The 9,067-nt window shown below is 39.2% G+C and overlaps 1 protein-coding gene and 1 pseudogene across 1 annotated transcript in view; one reads left to right on the top strand and one right to left on the bottom strand.

Moving 5' to 3' along the window:
• Window positions 1-74, bottom strand: part of SPRY2 (sprouty RTK signaling antagonist 2) — a 6,877-nt gene extending 6,803 nt beyond the window's left edge. The window contains exon 1 of the mRNA XM_074299336.1: window positions 1-74. This exon is cut by the window's left edge and continues 956 nt beyond it. The gene's annotated coding sequence lies outside the window, so the exon portion shown is untranslated.
• Window positions 75-4,968: 4,894 nt separating this feature from the next.
• Window positions 4,969-6,758, top strand: LOC141564912 (peptidyl-prolyl cis-trans isomerase-like 4 pseudogene; annotated as a pseudogene).
• Window positions 6,759-9,067: the final 2,309 nt, after the last annotated feature.

The following is a 9,067-nucleotide window of genomic DNA, read 5'->3' on the forward strand; positions in this document are numbered from 1 at the left end:
ATATATCGCATCCGGTCCCAGCTCATTGGCTCTGCGGGGCTACATTCACTCATACTCCCAGAGCCCTGCCAGCGCTCCGAGCCGCAGGAGGCATTCAAAAGGGCAACTGCACTGAGCGAGTGAACGAGGGAAGGGCTGACGACTTACTGCAACTGCAGCCGCCTAATCGGGGCCCATCTACCCTACTAAGTCTCTGGCAGGGGCAGCAGCCGCAGTTATACATACAATTTTCTTGAAGCGAGAGCCATTCCATGCAGGGCAATGTCAATGTATTTAGTTTCAACGAAACACAGATTGTAAGGTTTTTCCAAAGGCAGAAACAGCCAGGCAAAATCTGGGGCTCTGGAACTACCCCTAGACACCAGGTTATGAAAATTAGCATTTAAAATAAACTTTGGATATTCATTGTTAGAACTAAAACTAACATGGAATTGTAGGTGATTATATTTGATCCGGAATCCATTTCAAATCGACTTTCACTCCAATCGCCCAACCCTATTTCTCCCATTGTTTTTTTTTTTTTTTTTTTTTTTTTTTTTTTTTTCCTTTTTAAGTTTTAAACACTTGCTTTTCCTAAAGCTTGGGTGAGGGGAACTGAAGGTAGGGAGACTAGGAGAAGGGAGCGGGAAGTGAGATGGAGGAATTATTGGTTTATTCTTTGTCTGCTGGATTAACCCAATTATAAACCGTGCACCAGGACAAACCATCTTCCAGTCTCAGATTTGTCTAAGTGAAAGACCGAGAGAGTGTTCGTATGTGTGTGTGCCCGCGCAGTTTGGGGTAGGTATTCCCGTCCCCTTCTTTTTTTGGGGGGGGGGTACAATAAATTTGGAAGAGATTTTCGAGAACAATTTAAAATGTTTTTCTTGACTTAGTTTCTCGGTAGTTACTTAAAAAAAAAAAAATCTCTAAAAGCCCAAACTTTCATCCTGCATCCAATAAAACAATTACATTTTTAAGGTTACTTACTTCAGTGTCCGTCTGAAGTGCAGCTGATTTTTTTAACCACTTCAACACACCTATTCTCTTTCCATACACCGTAGGTCTCTCTCTCCTTCCTCTTCCCCCCTCTCCCCCGCACCAGCACCAGTGTACAGGTAGAAAAAACTCGTGCTTGACAAGTTATCAGAGCCTTTATAAGCAATGCCCCTTCCTCTGAATTTTGGGAAACTTACGCTGTGTCACCCACACAGTTGACGGTGTTTTTTGTTAGAGTTCAGTTTGGAACTTTTTGCAAACATTGTTAAAAAGTACATTCCTTAATTACTCATTTTGCAGTACCTAAAATAATTTCCAAAAAAAAAAAAAATCAAATATTGTTCATTTAAAGGTGTATTATCCTATTTGCCATAGCATGCAGTTCTTCAACCTTTTCATTCACATTTAGTGTGTATGCATCTGATGGCGGGGGGGGGGGGGGGGGGTAGGCGGGGAAGAGGGGAGGGAATTCTAAAGACTATTCTTTCCGAGGCACACTGGTAACAGGCATAGCTAAAATGTTTCCACTTTAGACGGAATTGTCTTCTGTAATACCGAAGAGCCGTATGCCTTCAGCTTGTGATTTTGCACGTTATTAGGTTATCTAAACGTGAATTATTTCATTTCACTAAGTTCAATTCTGCACAATCACTGTAAACAGAGAATCTGAATCACATGAACGCTATTTAAAAAAAAACAACCAAAAAAACAGAACTCGCAATCGATGATTTCCTTTTCATTTTTTTCACTGCCTTTCTTTGCAAACTGTTTTCTCCACGTTCAGTCACTTCTCTCCCTCGCTTTCTTCCTCATGGTTTTCAAAAGCGATGGTGGGGAGAAGTGGCGTCCATTATCTTTCCAGCTCGTTCAGATGAGCTCTCTTCCCTCCTCTCTCCCCCGCTGAAGTGCTCCGCGAAGTTACCCGCGGGCTCCTTTTCCAAATTAACTGAGCGCTCACCCAGCGCTGCCCACGGGATTTTTTTTCTCCCTTCCCCTAAGATTAGCGTTTAGCCTTTATCAACGCGGGCGTCCATTGAACCTTCCTAGTGAATGAAGACGCTGAGACGTTGAAACCCAGGCTGTCCGCTAGGGGGAGCTCGACCTCGGCTGGAGGAACGGATGCGGAGCGAGGGACGTGAAGGGAGGGCTACTGCTTTCTTCTGAAGTCACGTATAACTGAAGGCTTCTCCTTCCACAACGTGCGGCGGGCAGGCTCCCTCCGAACTAATAACAAGCCTAATTAACGATAACACGGGCACCGTATAAGGCAAATGTTATCGGCAGAACGGCGCATCAATCTTGAACTTGAGCGATACCCCGTTAGGGCGAAACCTGGGTTTTGGTGAAGGCCGTGGTGGGGGGCGAGGGGAGGGAAGTAAGGGGGAAGCGGGGAGAGGGGGAAGTAGAAGGAGGCAGTGCCAGGTTGTGCAACGCTGGCTGGAAGCTGCTTCTGGGGTTACAGAACACGCTGCAGGCGTCTGGCCAGGCCGTCTCCGGCGGAGCAGGTAATAGCACCGCCCCCCTCCCCGGTGGTGTTTCAAGATTGCTGCACCCAATGGCTGCTTCCTAGGAGATGGCCATTGTGCATGGGCGCTGGCTAATGGGCGAGATTGGCGCTCGACCCACCCTCCCCATTGAAGAAAGCCTGGAGCGGGGTTTCACTAGGTAGTGCCCACAGACCCGAGGGTCTGTTCTGTTCTGGAGGCTCAGGAGGAAAGTCTGCGGCTAGAAATCTATGTATGTAACATACACAAATACATTACACACGAAGGGTTATGTGTCAAGTGTATATATCTATTTATACATATGCATATTTGTGTAAAAGTACGTGTAAGATGTAATAGACATTGTGGCTTAATATAGTCAGCAAGCGTTGTTATTTTTTTTAATTAATTTTTTTAAGTGCTTACTGTCAGCTAAACCCTGGAGAGACAAAGCAAGGTAAAAACAGTCACCTCTCACTCAGAACTCAGATATTAATAGGGAGACAACCTGCAAACAAACAGAAGAATGTAAAACAGAAAATACAGCTTTCAAAAAGCACTGGAGTTACAAAGAAAAAAGTTTCTCCAAAGGAGCCCACAATCTAATAGAAGAGATATTATGCAAACTATATATAAATAAATATGACTATATATATAAAATACTATACTATATATAAATACTGGTTCGGTGGTTTTTGACTCGAAGTGACCCATAGATTTTGTCCATAGGATTTTATTAGTAAAGTTACTGGTATGGTTTGCTATTTCCTTCTCTAATGTGTCCCTATTTTACAGATATGAACTGGCAATTAAGATTAAATGTTTTGTCAGGGTCACACCACTAATAAGTTTCCGAGGTCACATTTGAATTCAGAGCTTCATGACTCTAAGCTCAGTATTCTATCCCTTGTATCATCTATTTCCTCATATCAACACCACAGGAGACAAATTGGAAACAATAGCAAGGAAAAGGCTGGGAAACACCTCTTGAAGAAAGTAGGTTTAGGTGAAATTAACAAATCCAATTCAATCCAATAAGCATTTATTAAATCCCAGTTATGTTTCAGGGTCTGCCTGCATGACCCTGGACAAGTCACTTAATCTCTAAGTGCCTCAGGCGACACTGGATATACTACTATATCAAATTAATAGTTAGCAAGCATTTATTAAGAGCATGGAAGGTAATAGGTACTATGCTGAGTACTGGGGTTACAAAGGAAAAAAAAACAAAAACAAAAACAAAAAATCATCACTTCTGATTCCAAAGAGCTCACAGTCTAGTGGGAAGAAAGAGTATATAAACAACTATTTACTAACAAGATATAGATACAGGATAAATTGGTGATAATCAACAGATTATTAAACACTGACTGTGCTAGGCACTATGCTAAATGCTGGGGATACAAATAAGGGCCAAAAAAATTCCTGCAGTCAAGGAGCTCACAGTCTAATAAACCAGGAATGGATCTGTAATGTTAGTGTTTGCTTGGCCCATATTTCCTTCTTGAAGCCTTGTGATATATTAACATAGGGAGCCACCCAAGGAGAAAACCATCAGTAATGATGCGTTTCTATAACTTTTCTATAATTTATAGTGCTAATTACATTTTCTTAGCTTGTTGAGAAATTTGATTACTTATCTAGGATCACATAGACAATATGGGTTGTTTGTGGAACTTAAATTTATGTCCTGATGATGATGATTTAGTGGGTCAATATCATGGCAGTTAATCTTTCCTATGTTCTTGCTGATGGATTAATACATCCATCTCAAACTTCCTTCTCTTGTTTTTCCCCCAACAAGTCCCTCCTGCCATTGCAAATCAATTTTGGTCTTAGAGTTGCCTTTGAGATTCTTATCTGATAGTTTTGGGAAGTTTGCTTAAAAACAAATCTTTTCCAAAGGCTAACCATTCAACTCCTCTTATCCAGAAGTAAGTGACATTCAGTTAGGAGTTGAACCCATATCTTCACAATTAAACATGTTAACCATTCACTATGCCACTTCCTTTTCAATTTGTGTTAGGATTCTTACTAGGTGCTAAATCGGTACTTAACAATTCTCTAGTTCAGAGTTCACACCTTTAAAAGGAGTTTACACCTTTAGAATTCTGAAAGGAGTTTCCACCTTTAAAGGAGTTTGCTCATTGGTTCTGTAAGGAGTTCCCACAAACCCTTGGAGTACTCACAAGTCCATTCTCTGGGAGGATGTAAGAAGCCAGGATTCAGGAAGGAGGGTCATTCGAGATTCTATTGTGGTGCTGGCTGGGGACCCTTGGACGAAAGCAAATTCACAAATCTAAAGGAAAAGTCTGCTCATGGATTTCCAGGAGATGCACTACTAGGATTGACTTCTGGGAAACCCACAATCCTACACTCTTGGAGGCAGATTAAGATTCATTCTACCTTCGTGCTGGCTGGAGGCTTTGGATTCAGAGAGAGAGCGGAAGAGCTGCTGGAGTTTGAGGGTCTTGGCTTCCCTGGATGTGGAGGTGGTGTGAGTGTCATGGCGGTGTTGCTAGAGACCACTCTGGGGTATGTTGTTATCGATCTGTACATGGAGGAGCGACCTTGGACTTGCTTAAATTTTCTGAAGTTGTGCAAAATAAAGTACTACAATTATTGTCTTATTCATAATGTACAGAGAGATTTTAGTATACAAACTGGTGATCCTATGGGAACTGACAGAGGAGGAGAATCAGTCTTTGTACAATTGTAGGGTGATCAAGCAAGGTTTTTTGAGGCAGAAAAATTGCCAAGAATTTAGCACAAGAAAAAAGGCGCAGTATCTATGGTGAATAATGGCAGTGATCAACATGGATCTCAGTTTTTTATTACCATAGGAGAAAATCTAGATTATCTTGATGGTGTACATACAGTATTTGGTGAAGTAACAGAAGGAATGGATGTAAATGTAATCAAGAAAATTAATGAAACCTTTGTTGACAAAGACTTTGTACCTTATCAAGATATCAGGATAAATCATACAGTGATTTTAGATGATCTATTTGATGACCCAGTTTGCTTATCAATTCCTGATCGATCACCAGAGCCAGCCAAGGAATAACTAGATAGTGGCCAAATAGGAGCAGATGAAGAAATTGATGATTTCAAAGGGAGATCAGCTGAAGAAATTGAAGAAATAATGTCTGAGAAGGAGGCAAAAACTCAGGCTATTCTTTTAGAAATGGTGGGATATTTAACTGATGAAGATATCAAACCTCCAGAAAATGTCCTGTTTGTGTGCAAATTGAATCCAGTGACCACAGATGAAGATCTAGAAATAATATTCTCAAGATTTGGACCCATAAAAAGTTGTGAAGTTATTCATGACTGGAAGACAGGAGAATCCCTTTGTTATGCATTTATTGAATTTGAAAAGGAAGAAGATTGTGAAAAAGCCTTTTTCAAAATGGACAATGTGCTTATAGATGACCAAAGAATACATGTAGATTTTAGCCAGTCTGTTGCAAAAGTTAAATGGAGAGGGAAAGGTGGGAAATATAGCAAAAGTGACTTCAAGGAATATGAAAAGGACCAGGAAAAATCTAAATTTGCTCTCAAAGATAAAGCAAAACCCAAACAGGATGCAAAATATAATCTTGTGCTAGACGAAGAAACAGAAGACTCTAAATCAAGTCACTCACATTCAAGTAAAAAACTTAAGAAAAGTAGTCATTGCTCTGAAGAGGATTATTCCACAGTGAAAAATTCTAAGGCTTTCAGCTGGGAATGGCATCATAGGAGACAAGAAGAAGAGTATTGTAAAGAAAAATGGAAAAGTGAAAAAAAGGAATGGCCTCAGAACCGCAAATGCAGCTGTAGCCGCAGCCACAACGGCAATAAAGATGTCTACTCTGGCAACAGTAGATCTAAACACTGAACAGAGCACCGTGAAAAAGAAAGGGATTACCTGATCAGTCAGCCAAAAAGCAATCAGATAGCAGAAATGGATTATACTTAGGGAGAATACAGGCCTTTTAAACCAACAGGGCAGTGTCCAGTGCAAATAGCTCCAATGTAATTGCCAGATGATGAGAAGAGATTTAGAAAGTGGTAAATAAAAAGAAATTAGATAGGTTAACTGCCTGGGAGAGAGGGTTTGCTTGTATTTTTACAGACAGAGAAGGAAACAGATGGGTGGCAACTAGCACCTGGAGAGAGACAGGAAAAAGAGAAAAACCTCAAAACAAAGGAGAAGATCTAAGAAACATCTGACACTGAAAGAGCATGGCTGATAAAGATACTGTTAAAGGACTTGAAAACCAGCAGGGATCATTGGATTCCTTGAGATGAAAAATTGTTGATGAGACTATTGGAGGACTTCAAAACATGCAGGAATTATTGAATTCCTGGCACATAAGGTAATGGACAATGGATTCCTTTTGGACAATTTCTAGGACTTATGGACATGTATAAATTCTCAATTTATGATTATTTGATCATATTATTTGCACTCCTTTTAAAAAGGCTGATTCTGAGCCTTTCAGGGAGCTAGCCCAGACTTTGCAAATTTGTATAAAATAGGTGGTTACCAATAATCATTTTAATTCAATTGCACTCTTCTAGGAATATGAGAGGGAATAGATGTAGCATTCAGTGGGAAAGTTTGCAGATAGATGGGGAGGATGGGGCAAATGTACAGAAACTAACACTGGTGTGCAGAAGAATTGGAGAAATCAAGAATGTTGATAAAATATAAAACTTGGTAAAAAGGAGAAACAGGATCATATTTAGAGCTAGAAGGGACCATGTTGCTAGTGATTTTTTTCTCCTCAAAACTATATGTACCCTCATCTATTTGCATATTGCATTATTTCACCCACCTCATTCCCAGGAAAATATAAGGTCCTTGAGAAAAAAGAAATGTTTTCTTCTTTAATCTTTATATTCCTATCTTAGAGCTTAGCACAGTACCTGGGACTTAATGAAGCTTATTGGAGTGAATTTGATTTATAAATCTTTCAGACTTTTTTATTTGGCAGATAACAAAATTGAGGCTCAAGAAAATGATTTGTCCAGTGCCAAACATAGTCATTTCAAAATCTTGAGCTTTTCTTTTAAGTCATCATTAGCTAGCATATTGAACTTCTAATAAATTTGGCATACCTCTGAAAGTTGACAGATTCTACTTAGTTTATGAAGCACCATAGTAAATTTTATAATATATTAAAGCATTTGGACTAACTTTTCAGTAAAAAAAAGAAAAGTTATTTCACAACCCTGCAAAAATATATAGTAGGAAAAAGGTAGAATCTCACAAAATGCCCATTTTATAGTATTTGTAAAGAAACAGTACTATTTTGGATGTGCGTGTATATGTAAGAGAGACAGACAAGACAGACAGACAGAGGCAGAGCCAGAGAGCCAGAGAGACAGAGACAGATTGGATAAGTCTGAGAGTCATTTGCACAGAGATAATAATGGAAATTGCTATCTGTGAATCATCTTTTTTCTTCTGTAGAGCAGAGTCAAACTGTTTGATAATCTCTCACAGACAAGATAAATTCTCCTTCTGGATCCCACCTTAGATCTTGTGGACTATTAAAGTGCCCAGAAATCACTATTCCTATAGTCCATTATTTTGATTAAGCTGCAATTAGCTTCTAAAGTTACAATACTTTGTGGAAGGTATGGGTTATGTTCATAGTGCCATCTGGACTAAATTGGCCCTTATAAAACTCCAGTGTCTCCCCTCCCACTTCAAACACTCAAACCTGCTCCAGCCATATTCCTGACTCCTCTTGGAGAGTCCAGAGAATCATGCTTTTCCCCACTGAAGCAGACAAGAATCTCATTGGCTGCTGAATCATATCATCTGTGTAAAATGCCAATGAAGAACATTTACCTAGTCTTCATAACCAACTAATACTGTCTTCTGGGTAATGCCGTGTTGCTTTGGCATTTTTATTTTTCATATTAAAAGTATTTTCCTTTAGCTTTAATCATTTTTTTCTTGAAGTTCAAAGAATGTTGATTTTGTAACTTTGAGACTTTTATCTGTCTTGAGAATGGCTTGCTAAAAAAACAAACAAAACCCAAAAAGATCTTTTCCAAAGGCTGTCCAATAGAGAGTTTGAAATAGCTTGTAGACAGTAAAACATAAATCCTTTGAAAGTTTAAAAAGTTTGTTTTGTATTTGTGTCTCTGGTACCTGGAACTTTGTCTTATATGTAATAAATGTTGATTAATTGATTGATCAATTGATAACTCCTTGTCAGGACCTAACTTTACTCTCTGGACTATATCAGTTATTTGGATACTTATCTGCCTTTTCATTAGATTTTATGTGCTCTGAAAGCCAGCCCATGCTTTATTTTTCTTAAAAACTAAAGACTCAATATAGTACCTTGCATTGTGTTGTCTTTTTTTTTTTTTTAATTTAGGTCATATCTACTGACCTTAGGTGTCTCCCCCTAGGATCTATCCTGAACATATTCTCTTTTTTGTTTAAACAGTTTCATTTGCTGATCTCAACAACTTTGCTACCAATGCTGTTTACTAAAAGAGTGTATCAGATATAGAATTAAATCTACTTATAACTTCTGCAGCTTCTGATTTTCCAATCCAAGTGTGGTCCAAGAAGGACTCGGAAACAAAATGCT

This window comes from Sminthopsis crassicaudata, chromosome 3 (genome assembly GCF_048593235.1).
Source record: "Sminthopsis crassicaudata isolate SCR6 chromosome 3, ASM4859323v1, whole genome shotgun sequence".
Classification (NCBI taxonomy): Eukaryota; Metazoa; Chordata; class Mammalia; order Dasyuromorphia; family Dasyuridae; genus Sminthopsis; species Sminthopsis crassicaudata.